The sequence below is a fragment of the Lepidochelys olivacea genome (genome assembly GCF_965140295.1).
Source record: "Lepidochelys olivacea isolate rLepOli2 genome assembly, chromosome: 10".
NCBI lineage: Eukaryota > Metazoa > Chordata > Testudines > Cheloniidae > Lepidochelys > Lepidochelys olivacea.
Window position 1 is genome coordinate 73690578 of NC_140420.1, and position 16457 is coordinate 73707034.

A 16457-nucleotide genomic window follows, 5' to 3' on the forward strand; every position below is an offset into this window, starting at 1 on the left:
GGATCCCAAAAAGGTTCAGATTCAAAAGGTTCAGGATCAGGCTAAGTTTTTGGCTTCGTTTTTATTGTTCAAAATGGCTTTGCCCATCCCTAGTGATCCTAGTCTTTGAAGGTGCTGTGTGTTGTGGCCTTGCACAGCAGCTTTTAGACCTGTAAAATGATTGATTGCCGCAGTCTGGTTTGCAAATCTCCCAGGATGACACACTTGGAAATGAGCTGCGTTCCTGGTGAAATATTTTAAACCAATCAAATAATACCCCTTTTGTTTATAATTTAGTTACACTCTGAGCAGTAGAAATAGATAGTTGAGAGTTCATCCAATATCTAATACTGTAGGTATCCTCCAGCTCTTCCTTCTGTGGAAAGGGTCTACTTTTAAGAAACAACGGACCTGATTCACTTCTGCGTCACTCCAGGTTTACACCCAAATCACTAGTTATACCAGCATAAACCTGGAGCAATGCAGTGCCCAGTCAGGCTGTCACAGGTTCACTCACCACACTGTCCCCTCCTGCTGGCTATTTTGGGAATTAGCTCTGCTCAGCAGGTGTGCCCTCTGGTGGTGGTAGCTCTCCCGTCCTTGTGTCCACCTGCAGACCCACTGCAGTTCCAGTCTCTCTAGCTCTGCTTTGTGGCACAGCCCTCCAGCAGTGTCACAATCCGGGTTCCCTCCTTCCGGGAGACTCCTTCTGCAAGTCTTGCCACTCCTCGCAGCGGCTTGGCAGTCCACAGCCTAGCGGGGCGGGGGGGGGGGGAGGCCTACCCACTGCTCTGGATCCCAGCCCAGGGACCCTGTAAACAACAGCTTCCTGCTGCCCCTCCTTTCTTTCTCCACCAGTCGGTCTCAATCCCCTGGGCCACTTCCCTGGAGCCCGAGCCCCAGCCCCAGCACTTTCAGCTCCTGCTCCTGGCTTCTTCACCTTCTTCCCAGGGCCTTGGGTCTGCAAGTCCTAGCAGCCCTGTTCACTGTGCTAGTTCTGCAGCCCGCTAGGAAGCCGGTCGGCTACCTTGGGTTCCCTGCAGCAGACTGACTTGCTCTGGCCTGCAGCTTCCTTTTATATGGGCTGGCTGGGCCCTGATTGGCTGGTCCAACTGCCGCCCTAATTGGCCACAGCCACTGCCCTAACTGGCTGTTTCCTTGTAGCCTTCCAGGCTGGGTTTTAACCCTATCAGGGCCAGGGCAAGGCAGACGCCCCATCGCACAGGCCTAATGTAGGTGCATCTGTATGACATATACATATTTATTACATAGTAGGACCACAATCTAATAGTTACAGCATGAACATGATGATCAGGATGCCTGGATTCTATTCCCTGCTCTAGCATGGCCATATTGTGTGATCTTAAGCCAGCCACTGAACCTTTCTGTGCCTCAGTTTCCCAAGCTGTAAAACAAGGACAATACTGCTTACCTGCATAACAGAGGAGTTTGTACAAGTTAATTAATCTTTGTAAAGCACTTTTGGATCCCCAGATGAACTGTTCTCTCTCTCTCTCTCTCTCTCTCTCTCTCTGTCAAGAAGATTGGAGGCAAATTGCATTTGTGCCTGCATCCTCAATGATCAGCATGAGGAAGCTGGTTTCTTTGCAGAAATTTCCCATGCTGCCGTGTGTGTTAATTATTATTAAACTGAACATGCATGCAGTTACCAGCGACATATCCCATTTCTTTAACTTTGCTGTCAATGTCTCCATTATTTATTTATTTTTAATTGTCTTTCCCAGTTCCCAGACTGCCAGGAGATAACATAATTTAGCATAACACAGAAGCTAAGGGAAGTGGACCCAGAGGCCTGTGTGTGGGTTTGTTCCTCAGAAAACTTCAGGAATAATGACTCTCTTGCTGGTGGAGTTAACTCTGTAGCTGTTTAATTGGGACAAAATGTTGGTAATTGGGACAAAAGGTAGATCGTGTCAAACCAACCTGATCTCCTTCTTTGAGAAGGTAGCAGATTTTTTAGACAAAGGAAATGCAGTGGATCTAATTTACCTCGTTTAAGTAAGGCATTTGATACGGTTCCACATGGGGAATTATTAGCTAAATTGGAAAAGATGGGGATCAATATGAAAATTGAAAGGTGGATAAGGAACTGGTTAAAGGAGAGACTACAACGGATCACACTGAAAGGTGAACTGTCAGGTTGGAAGGAGGTAACTAGTGGAGTTCCTCAGGGATTGGTTTTGGGACCAATCTTATTTAATCTTTTCATTACTGACCTTGGCAAAAAAAGCAGGAATGTGCTAATAAAGTTTGCAGATGATACAAAGCTGGGAGGTATTGCCAATACAGAGAAGGACTGGGATATCATACAGGAAGATCTGGATGACCTTGTAAACTGGAGTAATAGTAATAGGATGAAATTTAATAGTGGAAAAGTGGAAGGTCATGCATTTAGGGATTAATAACATGAATTTTTGTTATAAGGTGGGGACGCATCACTTGGAAGTAACAGAGAAGGAGAAGGATCTCAGAGTATTGGTTGATCACAGATTGACTATGAACCGCCAATGTGATATGGCTGTGAAAAAAGCTAATGTGGTCTTGGGACGCATTAGGCGAAGTATTTCCAGTAGAGATAAGGAGGTATTAGTACCATTATACAAGGCACTGGTGAGACCTCATCTGGAATACTGTGTGCAGTTCTGGTCTCCCATGTTGAAGAAAGATGAATTCAAACTGGAACAGGTACAGAGAAGAGCTACTAGGATGATCCGAGGAATGGAAAACCTGTCTTATGAAAGGAGACTCAAAGAGCTTGGCTTGATTAGCCTAACCAAAAGAAGGCTGAGAAGAGATATGATTGCTCTCTATAAATATATCAGAGGGATAAATACCACGGAGGGACAAGAATTATTTAAGCTCAGTATCAATGTGGACACAAGAACAAATGGATATAAACTAGCCATCAAGAAGTTTAGACTTGAAATTAGATGAAGGTTTCTAACCATCAGAGGAGTGAAGTTCTGGAACAGCCTTCCAAGGGAAGCAGTGGGGGCAAAAGACCTATCTGGCTTCAAGACTAAGCTTGATAAGTTTATGGAGGAGATGATATGATGGGATAGCCTAATTCTGGCTATTATTTGATCTTCAACTATTAGCGGTAGATATGCCCAATGGCCAGTGATGGGATGTCAGATGGGGTGGGATCTGAGTTATTACAGAGAATTCTTTCCTGGGTGTCTGGCTGGTGAGTCTTGGCCACATGCTCAGGGTTTAGCTGATCACCATATTTGGGGTCGGGAAGGAATTTTTCTTCAGAGCAGATTGGCAGAGGCCCTGGGGTTTTTTTGCCTTCCTCTGCAGTGTGGGGCACCAGTCACTTGCTAGAGGATTCTCTGCATCTTGAAGTCTTTAAACCACGATTTGAGGACTTCAATAGCTCAGACATAGGTTAGAGGTTTGTTACAGGAGTGGGTGGGCGAGATTCTGTGGCCTGAATTCTGCAGGAGGTCAGACTAGACAATCATAATGGTCCCTTCTGACCTTAAAGTCTATGATTGTTTAGAGCGAGTGACATGGTTTGGGAGATGGAAGAAGGTAATGGTGGCAGTAGATGGCAGACAGAAAGAGCCTGTTAAATTAGAAAGCTGACACTTCTGAAAGAAGATTATTAGCAAATCAGGGAAACTTGTGCTCATTTAATGCTCTCTGATGTGGGCAATTTAATTATGGCTCAACAGACAGGGGAAAATAAAGCAGCCGAACACTGTTGATGATAAATTAAAAATAAACTAAAAATAACAAGCTGGGAAAAGGCAGGAACTGGAACTTTCATCAGGTCCGTGCCTGTTCTAACAAGCTCCGATATCCTCCGAATACTTAAACACAACCATAGAACTTACCAGTGTTTGTGCTCCTTCCTGTTGCTTATTTTCCTACAGGTAAAAGACAAAAGGTCATCAAGCCAGGTAGTTTGCCAAGGTAGTTAAACTGCAAAAATCTTTATCCAGGAAAAGAAAACCTAAGAACAATGTATCCCTAGGAATGGATTAAATTTTTTCTAAAATTACCCAGAAATATTAATGCTGCGTGTGAGGGAATTACCACAAGAATTAGTATGAGATTATGTAATTGTCCATTTTAACAAGAACCAAATTTATGCTGTCACTGAGCAAAGAAACCACACTATATTAAAGCATTGCTGTTACTGTCATTTACTTCTGTACCAGATATGGACTGGTCACCAAGCTTCTTTATACACACCAGCTGTGTTTATTGTAAGATCCTTTAATGCTCTGCCAGGTATGGCTAAGATGCTTTTAAATAAGGTATTTTACACAGTGGCTGAACAGTATAATGCAGTTTAGCATTCCACTACATCTTCCCCTTTAAATTCTGCATCCCTACCATTTACAATAACACACTATCATGCTGTCTTTGAAGTTCAGTATGTATCAGTCTGTTAAGTGTCTCCGAATCGTACTGGTTTTCTAATTACATGACCAGAACATGCAACACTTGGTCATCTGGCTGTCTGTTAGTTGCAATGACTCACTGTGGTTGGCTTGGACTCCTTGAGACTTCTTCATCTGCCATCCGTAGAATTTGCTCTGTTGATTGTTCTTTCTGAGGAACACACGGTAGATGTCGACAATTTCTGTTGAACTCTCCACTGTTGGACTTGATCACATAGGATCTGGGTGCTGAATTTTTTTTCTTTACGACAGTGAGAACTGTCCATACTTTTTCTCCATCCAATTTGATATAAACATGGTTCTAGATGTGGCAGTTCTCTAGCTGAGTGACGTCTGTTCTAAAAGTGTTTGTAAGTTCTTTTAGCCTTTTGATCCAGTTTGGGTACTCTCTTCATGTGTGGCAGCTTTGGAAACAGTTTCTTTTCCAAAGTTGGAAAAGTAGTGCTGAGTTGTCTTCCCATCAGGAAGTGTGCTCAACTACATCCAGTGGCTGCTATCGGTGTTGATCTGTAACTCAGAAGAGCAAGGAATGGATCTGCCTGCTGTAGGATTTTCTTGGCTATTTGTACAGCTGTGTCAGCCTCTCCTTTCACATGTGGGTAATGTGGGTTGCTAGTAATATGATCAAAATCATATTTCATTTGGGATGACTTAAATTCTGCTGCAGTGAATTGTGGTCTGTTATCCATCACCAGTTGTTCTGGAATACTGAAGTGAGCAAAAGTGCACTTCAATTTCTTGATAACATTGCAACATGTTACGTCTGTCAAGTACATTATTTCTATATACATGGAAAAACAGTTCATGATGACCAGGTAATGATGTCCTCTGAATTCACATAAATCTGCAGCTAGTCTCTTCCAAGGTCTGTCAGGTAGAGGTATTTGTTCACTGCATGGTTCAGAATCGTCTCTTAAGTGGATTTGTACTGGATTGCCTCTCAAAAGTCCTATATCATCAAATCCTCCATTGAGTTCTTCCACCTTTTTCACTGGGCCCATCATGGCTGCCACGCTGCAGCTGAGAAGATTATTCGTCTTTGACCCTTTGACCACATGCATTCTGAATGCATAGCTTTTGTCTTTGTAAGATGTTTCTGTGGTGGACTGGCTCATGCAGTTCAGAATGTCTCCGGTAACTTCAGCTCTGGGAGCGATGAAGGTAATTGTAAATCCCTTCTGAGATGCCTGTGACATCAGCTCCTGAGTCAATTTTAAAGTCAATAGTCTTGCCAAGAATATTCAGTTTCACTCTCCAGGCAAGATCTATCTCATCACAAGTGATAGATCCCAGAAACAATGGCTCTTGATTGTCTGTAATATGAGTCAACTCCCTGACTGTTTTGATGTGGCAAACAGCTGCAAAATGTGCATATTTTGTGCATATATTACACCACGTACCTCTGGCTGGACATACATCAACTTGTGGGATGTGAGTTTTTCCACACCATAGGCTGGAATTTGTCCCTCTTTTCCCGGGAGTTCTCTCCCCTTGTCTCATGGTTTTATGATAATGACTTCTAACACTCTAGTGTCTGTTTATAGCCCCTAAAGAGACAAGATGGGTGTAATATTTTCATGTTTTGTATTTCCAAAAATCACAGTTTTCAGCCAACATATGCAGAGTGCTTATAAAACATTCAATATTTCCCCCTGGTTTTTGAATTCTATAATGGAAACATGCTTTTTCATAAAACAAATTTCTCTGAGGTATAAAGCATGCACCAAACATAGCCATTTCATAGTCATCTTTGTGACAGTCTTCAGTAAAGTCAAAGGATTTAAAAATATGCTCTGCTTGTTTCTCCACAGAATAAATTAAAGACAATGCCTGCATATCTCCAGTTTCTTAGTGCAGCTTGGTAGCAATGCAAAATCTTTGCAAAATATTTTAAACTGTTTCCGGTCTGTCCATTTTGAAGGTTTGTCAAAGCTGAAGGTCTCTGGGGCATTAAAGAGTGGCATGTTAATGAGATCCTGCCACCTCTGTGGTTGTTTCTTGTGTCTGCAGCCATTGTTGCTGTTCATAGACTTTAAGGCTAGAAAGGACCATCATGATAATTTAGTCTGACTTCCTGCATATTGCAGGACACAGAATCTCACCCACCGGCTCCTATAATAGACCCCTAAACTGTGGCTGAGTTACTGCAGTCCTCAAATCATGGTTTAAAGCAGGGATCGGCAATCTTTGGCACGCAGCACCCTTGCGGGCCGGGCCGGTTTGTTTACCGGCAGCCTCTGCAGGTTATGCAGATCGCAGCTCCCACTGGCCACGGTTCACCGTCCCAGGCCAATGTGGGCTGCGGGAAGTGGTGCGAGCAGAGGAATGTGCTGGCCGCCGCTTCCTGCAGCCCCCATTGGCCTGGAATGGCGAACCGCAGCCAGTGGGAGCCATGATCAGCCTAACCTGCTGATGCTGCAGGTAAACAAACCGGCCTGGCTTTCCAGGGGGCTTACCCTGGAGGGCTGCATGCCATAGGTTGCCGATCCCTGGTTTAAAGACTTCAAGTTAAAGAGAATCCACCACTTACACTAGTTTAAACTTGCAAGTGATTCATGCCCCATGCTGCAGAGGAAAGTGAAAAAAAAAAATCCAGGATCTCTGCCAATCTGAGCCGGGGAAAAATTCCTTCCCAACTCCAAATATGGTGATCAGTTAGACCCTGAGCATGTGGGCAAGCCCCACCAGCCAGACACCTGGGAAAGAATTCTCAGTAGTAACTCAAAGCCCTCCCCATCACTGACCATGGGGGATATTTGCTACTAGCAGTCACAGATCGGCTACATGCCATGTACGTGAAATCTCATCATACTATCCCCTCCATGAACTTATCAAGCTCAGTCTTGAAGCCTGTTAGGTTTTTTGCCCCACTGCTCCCCTTGGAAGGCTGTTCCAGAACTTCACTCCTCTAATGGTTACAAACTTTCACCTAATTTCAAGCCTAAACTTGTAGATGGCTAGTTTATAGCCATTTGTTCTTGTGTCCACTTTGGTGCTTAACTTAAATAACTCCTCTCCCTCCCTGGTATTTATCCCTCTGATCTATTTATAGGTAGCAATCATATCTCCCCTCAGCCTTCTTTTGGCTCGGCTAAGCAAGCCAAGCTCCTTGAGTCTCCTCGTAGAAGGTAGGTTTTCATTCCTTGGATCATCCTAGTAGCCCTTCTCTGTTTCTGTTCTTTGTTTATTCCTGACACCATGTCATGTATTTCTGTACCAGCGATGGACTGGTCACAGAGCTTGCTTATTATACACACCAAATGTGTTCATCATAAGATCCTTTAATGCTCTGCCAGGTATGGCTGAGGTTAATTTAAATAAGGTATTTTACACACCTCGTGGCTGCACTGAATAATACTGTTTAGCATCCCGCTACAGCTGCTGCTAGTGAATGAAATACAAGCCACTTTTCTGCTTGTTGCTAGGTGTTAGACCCGCAACGGTCCAAATTAGTGCCTGGCCATTGGTTCAATATACTCAGATTGAAAAGGGCAATGAATATCTTCGCCGTGATTACGTAGCCATCTATCTGAATTCTGCTAGTATTTCAATTTAGTCTTTTCAAAATACATAGATTAGGGGTTTGATCCAATGTCCATTGAAATCAGTGAGTCTGTCCATTGATTTCAGTGAGCTATGGATGAGAATTTAGGAAAGTAACAAAATTATGCATACAACATAATAAAATGTCTTGCTTATTTATTATTCCCTTCATTTGAGGAGCTCTGAGTCTTTTTAAAAACTGGGTGACTATTTTAAAGATGGGAAGACTGAACAACAGAGAGGTCAAGTGACTTGCCTGAGCTCACAAACTGAATCAGCAGCACTATCAAGATCCAAACTCATGTCACTTGTGTCCCACTGCAATCACAGGAAAGCTCTGCCTGCCATTAGAAAAACACCATCTTTTTGTACCTATTCTTTATGAGATGACATTGGCTTTCCTTCTGAACAGAGATTTTCACACAATTTGAGACATTTCCTCCTCCCTGTGTTTGTCTCTACACAAGAACACTTGGGGGCATTCAGTGCTGGGTGACATTTTATACACCATTTTATATCACTGGCAGTGTACCTTTCACTGATATTTGCTACCTCCTCTGGGGATGGGCACTTGCTTTGATTTCTCTTTTTCTGAAAAGGACGTGTGTCAACACGATGCCACCAGAGCTGAGGTTATCCTCTCAGATGCTGGCTGGCTTTGTTTGAAATTTCATCAGGATGCTGTTCTTGAAATGAAGTTGCATCTTTGTGGGAATTAGCTCTATTTGCAAAACCATTCATGAATTAAATCTTGCATAATCAATGACAGTGTTATAGTTATAGACATTCCAAAGGGCTTTACAAACTGTGTGTGTGGTGTGTGAGTGTACTCTACATGTGTGTATGTGTATAAGAATTAGTTCATTCCTCAGAGAAATTCAGCCACCTCCAGGGCGGAATTCTGCTCCCTCTCAAATCTATCTAGCTACATTCTCATACTGTGCTTTGCAAATACACAGACTCCCCTCTTTCCTCTTCCCCCACAGCTTTACATTATCCACTCAAAACAAATGATGCCTCCAACCCTTGAATTCATTTACAATATTTTCAAAGCTTCCTGTACAGAATATTGTGTTTGGATTTTAATTTACCTCAGTACTAGTTCCCACCCCATCATGCTGATGTGGATTACCTTTGGAGGAAGGGGAAAAAAAGACAACCAAAAAACAAACTAAAAATCACCATGTTTTTATCCAAATTTCGGCTTGTTTGGTTTTTTTATACCCAAGCGTCTTCACACTAAATTTAAACAGATCCTCATCCTCATCATTGAGAGATCGTGACCCACTTTAGCATTTTTATACTCTGCAATAAGATCCCCAATTCTGCCTTTTCTCCAGAATGTAAAGGATGGAACCCATCTCCCCCACAGCCCATCACAGCCAAGACTTTCCTTTGATCAATTTACCAGCTCTATTCTGCATCTCAAGATATTTCATCAGATGTTCATAAACCTCTGTCAGATCTGGGTGGCATCCTGGCCTCAGTGAAGTCGATGTGAGTTTTGCTATTGACTTCAATAGGGTCAGGATTTCACCTGTAGTGGTTAAGTATAGAGGGTATGTCATTGCTGCTTCAAAATTCAACAGGGTTAGTCAAGTTGACACTGAGGCATCAACATCAACCGTCTTACGCACCTAAATATACATGCTTTGACCTTGGTAATGGGAGAGCAAGTGCCAGCTGGAATGATTTGCAACTTACTATTCAAAAGTTTGTGTTCCTGGATGACTGTGGGACACCAACTAAAGCACCTTGAGAGACTTCAGAGTCCAGGTAACTCCCTTCATGGGGCAATAGCATTTGTCGGTGATAGCACTGGTACTCATCCATGGAGTTTAGAGCTCTTCCCTCACTCTATGAATTGTCCATGAGCAGATCACAATTTGTTGTGGTGGTTTGTGATCTGAAATTGTTCGACAAGTACTTTTTTCAAGCACGTTTCAGTCTCTGGTCTGCTCATACTGGATTTGCTGTGAGAATTCATTCAAGTCTATGAGATTTGAAAGATGATACCCAAGCCAAGTGACTGCTCACCTGAGGGCACCTATATGCTGCACGAGCCTTTTGGTGGCATGTAGAGTGTAGTCCCATGCTGCAGTGTAGACGGTGAGGCACTACTTAGGTGAATAAATACACACCCGGGTATGTACCCTACAGGACCCTCCTTTCACCCAAGCAGTGCCTCCTCATCTACACTGCTATTTTTAGCAGTGTAGTGTCCTCTGCCCCCTCCCCGCCAACGCTGGAGTCTTTCCCCCTTCAGGGAAAGACTCTGGTAGAGGTGAGGCAGTAGGGAAAGGCTCCAGCCGCTCTCTGCTGCAGGAGTCTTTCTGTGAGGCTGGGAAAGGCTCATGAAAGCCTCCAGCAGCTCCCCACCGCTGAGCCTTTCTCCGTCGCCTCCTGCTTGCCAGTGTCTTTCACCGAGGTATATAGCCGCACACTGCAGTGTGGACACGGCCTCCTTTGCACCGCAGCGTGTAGTTACACGTACCCTACATGCTGCCAAAAGAGGTGTGCAGTGCAGACGGACCCTCAGCACCGGCTCTGTCCTCAGATTGCATGACCTAACCTTTGTAAATGGCTTGTGCTCTGAGTGAATTTCCTTTCCTCGTGACGTTGATTTTGCTTGGAGGCTCACCGAATCGAGGCTATGGGCCCAGCATGTGCTCTCCGTGCACATTCATCCAAATGGAACACTGCACACCTGAGTGTTTTTGGAGCAGGGAGGGACGACACTGGTGCAAGTCGGGGGGGCTGACTCAAAATGCAATTCCGAATGTGGGGGAAAAAAACACTCTAGAAGGAGCTTTCCAGTAATGCTAAGACCCCATTTACATCAACGGACGTTTGATTGGGTTTATAAACACCAAATGTGCCCAGATGCTGCATCTGGGGGTAAGAAAGGTCTCTAGCATCTTTCCCAGATTAGGAGCTATTCCCATGTAAAAGCCAAAGAATAGTCTTTATCTTTCATGCCCCTTCTGTAAAATACGTAGCCCTCCATGGCTCACAGGACCCAGAAACTACAGCTGTGCCTACTCCAACTCTTAAGATTAGCCTGGTTATGCTGACGGGGCAGCCCAGATTTTACAATACTGGAATTCCTATGTTCCCCCCACTTCCTTATGGGGTGACTAGTTGGCTCCTAAACGCCAGTCCAGTCAAAGAAGTCTTACACCAGACATTCTAATGTTTCTGTCTCTTCCAAACAAACGGCTGGAGGCTGTCTGGAACGCGTTGTATGTTACAGAGCTATTGAACAGTTGAGTTTCATTGGTGCATTTTGCACCTTGCTGTGGTTTAATCCTATTTCCAATAAAAGGCAAAGAGACATTAACATCAGCTGGTAGAGAACTTGACCCAAAGACCTTGCAGCCTTTTGAGGAGACACAACCCTCATATAAAGAGCTGGGTGTTCATGCTCCTCTTCCTATTCATTATGGTCAAAGTCTGAGCTCATGTCTGTTTCTTAACGCACAAAGAGTCTATAAATTTAGGGATGTTTGAGTCTTGTGTTTCCTTAAGTGAAATGTCACATTATGATAAGACTCTGCTGTATGAATGTTGGCTTTTTGAGATCCTATCTCAGAAAAGATGCTAGAGCTATTTTGGGCTCTGCAATTACACCCCACAAATAAATCCTCAGCTACTATAGAAATACAATATCACCAAAAAAAGCAGCAGCAAATAGGATTTTACTTTACATTGGAGAAGACATGATGTCACTTTAGTTTTTCATTACCAGTATAATTGTAACAGATTTATTTAACCATTTATTCAGCAGCTAGTTTGCAGAGCCTCTTGGGGCTGCTGCTGATGTTGGAGAGCTGATAGAATTATTTATCTGATAAATGCAAAAGATAATTTGATTTAAAAATTGTTTTGAGGATCTGAAAAAGCCACAGCATACATGCCACATTTCTTTTAAGATTCCAAGAGGATGTAGAATCTGATCTCTGAATTTGTATATTTTCACCTTTAGACTCTTGAAATGATCTTTTTTTGATGATTTTTTTAAAATTAATTTTATTCTTAAACTAAATAGAGCTACATGTTGCAGTCATTAAGGCCCTGGTCCAGTAAAGCATTGAAGCAGGTGTGTGACTTTAAGCACATGAGTAATCCCGCTGGTTTACACATTTAGGCTATATATTTGTGGAAGACCCTGATTCACCAAATCACATAAGTCTCATTAAAATCTCTGTGCTTAAAATCAGACATATGCTTTGATGAATGGGAGTGAATTTCACAAGATGATTTAAGCAAAAATGTGCTTAAGTGCTTTACTGGATCAGAGCTTATTAGAGCAAAACTCACATTGAAATCTATCCATAATTTACCCAGTGGTTTACATGAACATATATAAATCTTGCACACTATTCCTTGTGATTATTGTTGTGACACATATGACACATGGTAGCATTCATGCTCCTGGATTGGATGATTTCTAAACCCAGAAAAATCTTTGCAGATGGCTATCTGAACTCTTGTCATGTCAGTGTTCATGAAAATACGCTTTCTGATATTTTCTCTTTTCACAAAATACAACGTTTGTGGAACGTGAATGAAAAGAGTCTCAAGTTCTGTTGAAACAGGTTTGTGGCTTCTTTTCCAACAAATGTTTGTGAATATTTCTTTGCTTGTGTTTAGTTAGGACCCTGTCTCCCAGTCACAGAATGTCTGGTGCAAATTAAACTGAAACGTGATTTGATCTCGCTTCCTAATTTTAGCTGAGAAACTCAAAGGGCTATATTAGTGCAATGTATTATGTTCCCAAGATATATTCAGTATAGGAAAACACTTCAAAACACCACTGTATCCAAAGATGGTCTGGCTAGAGAAGGATCTGACAGCCGCATCCAACCAGATGTGAAAATACCCACCACGTCTAGGTAGCGAATACTGAAAGAGTCACAGAGTATACTATTTTATTAACTATGGATGGATACTTTGTATTTTCAAAGACATTTTCTTGAGGCATCTCACCAGTGATTTAAGCTCCCGAGTCCCCTGTGAGAGGCATAAATAATTAGTAACCATATTTTACACATGGAGAGGTTAAAGCACCAGTTTTTTAGTGTGGTCTTAACGCACAGAAACCAGCCAAGACTCTGATGCAGGTGAAGTCAGAAAATTCCACTGCTATCCCTACTCTAAGCTTTCTTCCCATCTCAAGCTGCACAAGGCAGTCACTCTAGCATGACCATGGTTCCTCCGTTGCCCAGAGGAGATCTGTAATCGCCCACCCCAGAATATGTTACTTTTGCTGGTGTGTGTTTTTCTGGCCTCTCTTCTCACTTCTTCTTCCTGCTATGCCACCAGCCCAAGCCAAAACCACCTTCCACAGCTTGACCACCTCACAGGCAGAAGGTCACACGTGCGTGTTTTCTGCTGGTTGAGAAGAAGTTGAGAAGTGTAATACAAGAAGTTGACACAGTCTCCACTTAGCCCATGCTGTCACCACAGTGCCTCATCATCATCATTGTAATTATTCCCTCACCCCAGAATTATTTATTTATTGATGGTGTTAAATGGCCTTGTCAAAAGCAACTCTTTTCAGACCATTAATGCCACAATGGATGATTGTTTTCCACCACACCCCATTAATAATTCCCACAGCCTGCTGGCGTAGGCAACCCCAGTGCCAAGGGCTCTTGTGGGGAAACAGTGTTGTTAGCGGTAGTGATAACGATAGGAGTCTCTTCTTGGAGCAGTGTGCACTCATTAATCTAAGGGAACGATCGTGTCTTCTCACACAGTGCATAGCTTTTTCCGTTCGAGAAGCTACTCCTCATTTTAAGTCTTTGTAAAGCCCAAGTCAAGGAAAGGGATAAACAACTCCAGGTTGCTTCAAGGGAGAGCAAATGTCCCAATGAGTAGTCTGCCAACACACTGATGAATTTTTAAATGAATTTCATCATTTGAGAACGCTTCAGCATCCCCACCCTTCAATCTGTTTAGTTTATTAAAGAGGAGGTTAAAAGGTGACTTGATCGTGGTGTAAAAGTACAGTACCTACATGGGGAAGAGATATCTGATAGTAGACAGCTCTTTAATCTAGAAAAAAAGGCACATAATGAGTTCCAGTGTTTGGATAGTAAAGCTGGACAAATACAGAGTAGAAATAATGTGATTTTTTTTTAACAGTGCAGGTACTTAAACATTAGAAAAACTTACTTGGGGACACAGTGGATTTTCCATCAGTTGGAGTCTTCTAAAGTTTCTAAAAGAGATGTTGCAGCTCCAACTGAAGTTATGGAGTTGATGCAGAAATTACTGGGTGAGATTCTTTGGCCTTCTGTTCTGCAGGAGGTCAGAATAGATTATTATAAATATCACTTCTGGCCTTAAAATCCATGAATCTGTGGGGGCTGAGAAAGCTTCCCCTCCTGCACATCTTTCCAGCCTTCTAAGTATAAACAGGAGAGACAAGATTTGATATTCCTGCTATTTCCATGTAAAAGGAAAACAAGCAGAATACCTTTGACCCATCTGAAAACAAAACAGAAAGCAAGTCCAGGCCTTATAAATTTTCCTTAAGAAGCAAGAAATAGGGAACATTTTCTCCCCTTTTGCATATCACCTTTAAGGCTATGAGCATATATCATTCTCATCCACCCTGACAAAGCACATCCATCTAACTACAGTATGAATGGAAGTGCCACTCTCCAAATTGAATGCACGAGAAAATCAGCATTGTTCAATCAAAAGCTAAGGTTTGTCAAGTGAAGAATAAAGCCACTTTATTAAACAACTCTAGCACTGATTTTCCCTGGTGGGTGGTGGTGGTCTGGGAAGGAAAGTGTAAGATTTCTGGGAGAAAAAAGGATGAGAGAGATCTCCATGTCAAAGATGGGTTTATTTTGCATGACAAGAGCCGGATGGGGAGTGCAGGAATATTGCTTTCCCTCCAGAGCAAGCATCAGAAAGTTTTCAAAAGATGCTAATGTATAACTCTGGGTTTTTAAAATTTTTTATTTATGGCTTTTGCTTCAATGAAAGGTGCTCAGCAAATAGCTCTGGAGGTGGAAGTTCTCTTTCTCCCCCCTCCTCTCCCAGGAGAGGTGCAGCACGGGTAGAGGGCAGTGGCAGTGATAGATTCCTCTTGATGCTCCATCCCATTTCAGTTCTTGGTCCTACTTCTGAGACAGTCAATGAGCAGGTGTCAATTGTGCTGATTATTTTAATTATTTGGGTCTCTGTCCATTAGGAACTAGACTGAGAACCCTCCAACTCATTTCACATAGATTACCAAACAGACGTCAATTGGAAACCAAGTATGGTCAATGAAGACTTGCCTGATATCGTAATAAACCATTCCCCCAAATATTTCAGTACTTATACTGGGGACCCAGAGAAGAGAGGCTCCAACTCTTATTTCCAGTCTCCCGAGGCTCCTAATCCCTGAAAATCTGCACTGCTGTTTCCTTCAAATTCTTCTGTTCCTGCATGTAGCACATCTTGTTGCTTTCCCCTCTTCAAAGTAACAAGAATAGGGCACTTATTTAAATGGATAAATCTGCACTTTCTCTCTTTTTCAGAGATGAGATCTAATCACGTTTTTGTTTAGCCATGAGATGACTGAGGCATTTTGCTCTCCAGAGACCCTCAGGAATAATTCTCCTTTTGGCTTCGATGGCCATCTTTTTTTGAGTCTATAAAACAGTTTGCTGTGCTCTTCAGAACTGACTATATGTATATTCTGATTACTGAAAAGGTCATTTGGAGGACATGTTCCACAGCTTTTAATGGAGATTATGTTCTAAATGCAAACACTGAAGAGAGGTTGATAAGGGTTTAAAGGCATTAAACTTGTTCACTTGGTAAAAGCACAAAACCCCAAGGTTAAGTCTGATAATTTTCTATTAGCTTAGCACAAAATTTCTGCACAAATGTTAAGCCTTTTGAATATTAACAGATCCTTAATTCGAAGAGTCTTTTTGCATCACTATTTCATTTTTCTGCTATTAAACCAAGAAACTCACACTCTAGTATTTAGTAGAGATGGGAAAACTTCAAAAGGTTTAATAGTTTGGTTTAGATAAATACCTACAAGTTTGGATGTTAATTTGAATGGGTCTTCAAAAGTGAGTGGGGAATTTCTTGCAAAGAGGCTGTCTTAGGGTGTCTGGCACTTTCTGCTTCCAGCTAAGTGAGAAATACAGGCTGCGAGAATGTCCCATTCTCAGATTTTATGGCATTTCTATTTCTGATACTATAAGGAACCTGGAAGTGCAGAGGCTCATGAAAATTAAAGGAGACAAGCAATAAAAACCAGGAATCTTTTTGAACCTCCAGAAAGATTTGCTTTGGATTTGATTCAAGTTGTAAACCAAGATTCTCATCTGATCTTTTTTTCTTTCTTTCTACAGATTGTCATTCCCTGAGACCACAATCTGCCTTCACTTACATTGCTGCAACCTCATTGAAATCAATGTGCTATATTATTATAGGTGGGGCTGAATTACCATGATTTATAACCCTGTGCTTCTATAT

The 16457-nt window shown here is 42.3% G+C and overlaps 1 long non-coding RNA gene across 1 annotated transcript in view; it reads left to right on the forward strand.

Moving 5' to 3' along the window:
• The window catches only part of LOC311527852, a 254251-nt gene that overhangs the window by 222929 nt on the left and 14865 nt on the right, over positions 1-16457 (forward strand). The window contains exon 2 of the long non-coding RNA XR_014713465.1: positions 16334-16414. This is a non-coding gene — a long non-coding RNA (uncharacterized lncRNA). The remainder of the gene's footprint in view (positions 1-16333; positions 16415-16457) is intronic.